The sequence below is a fragment of the Leptonychotes weddellii genome, chromosome 1, assembly GCF_054177405.1.
Source record: "Leptonychotes weddellii isolate Sample4059 chromosome 1, ASM5417740v2, whole genome shotgun sequence".
NCBI lineage: Eukaryota > Metazoa > Chordata > Mammalia > Carnivora > Phocidae > Leptonychotes > Leptonychotes weddellii.
Window position 1 is genome coordinate 157,285,701 of NC_138369.1, and position 1,572 is coordinate 157,287,272.

Here is a 1,572-nt window from a genome sequence, read left to right on the forward strand (position 1 = left end):
TTCTTTAACCTGGATACTTCATTATGGACATAGATATTCCCCTAACATTTAACAAAGTATATAATTTGTCATTTCTTTTTATAAAGAGGTTGATCTAAACCCAGGGTCCTGGGATCGAGTCCCACATCGGTCTCTCTGCTCGGTGGGAAGCCTGCTTCTCCCTCTCCCACTCCCCCCTGCTTGTGTTCCCTCTCTCACTGTGTCTCTCTCTGTCAAATAAATAAAATCTTAAAAAAGTTAAGACTTGTTGAAAATTAAAAATCTAAATATTTCCCAGATATGGAAATCATAGTCCTTGAATATACTGAGTAAAAAGAAAAAAACATAAAATGCTACCAGGATATTAAGAAAAAAAAAAAAAAAAAAAAACTGCCATCAGAGAATTTCGTGAATCCTAGACTCTCTAAGAATTATTTATATCAGAATCTATTGGCCAATTTTAATTTCATGGTTATGCCAAAATAAAGCTCATAAAGAATCTCTGCTTACATCAGCAGAGCTGAAAAATCTCAGAACACAAGTCTGCATGAGACTGTCAAAGTAATTTTAGATAATTTTTGATTTTGGGCTCTGATCTCATAGTGTTAGATTCTTGCCAATTTTGAATTCTGGTATCTGTACTGTGAACTTTCATATTTCATATGTTGTAATATGAAAATTATGAAGTCAAGTTGAAGGTCACCTACAGGTATTATTACTTACAGAAAATAGTATCAGCTTGTGCTGACCAATGAATGATGAAATGAGACAAAACATTATTCTCATAAACTTTTAGTAATTTGGGGACATAGTTTTATAAAGAATATATTCACCTTGGGTCCCCCAAATTTGAAAATGTTGTGTTTTTAATCAACTGTTCCCATGTGATATTAATCTATTAAAATCTCAAACCTGAGGTCTTGTTTTTCCTATCTGCCATGAATTACCAGAGATCAGTTTCATCTTAGACGTTTCATTCTCTGAAACAAACCTCCTTCTGTGACACACACATTCTATTTGGAAAACAAACTTAATTTCAAAGCACCAATTTGTCCAGTATTCATTATGTGTATTTATTACTGTTATAGAAAATTATATTACAATTTTCTTTTAATTATCTTCCTGAGGATGTACCTCATTTCCTGATGTCAACTGGAAAACATCCAAATGACTACCACCATAATTAAAATGTGTTACTTATTCAGGGGTGCCTGGGTGGCTCAGTCGTTAAGCATCTGCCTTCGGCTCAGGTCATGATCTCCAGGTCCTGGGATCGAGCCCCGCATCAGGCTCCCTGCTCAGCGGGGAGTCTGCTTCTCCCTCTCCCTCTGCCTCTCCCCACTGCTCCTACTCTCTCTTTCTCTCTCTCTGTATCTCTCTGTCTCAAATAAATAAATAAATAAAAATTAAAAAAAATAAAATATGTTACTTATTCAGAAACTTCAGGAGATATTCAGTCCTTGAGGGTTTATTAAGTTCAGTTTCAATCCTAACCTTGGCCATAAAATATTAGAGTATATCACATATATGTGAAAATTGATGAATTTTTTTTGGTGGCTTTGTATAAAATTGTTTTAGAAAAATTCAGTTGAC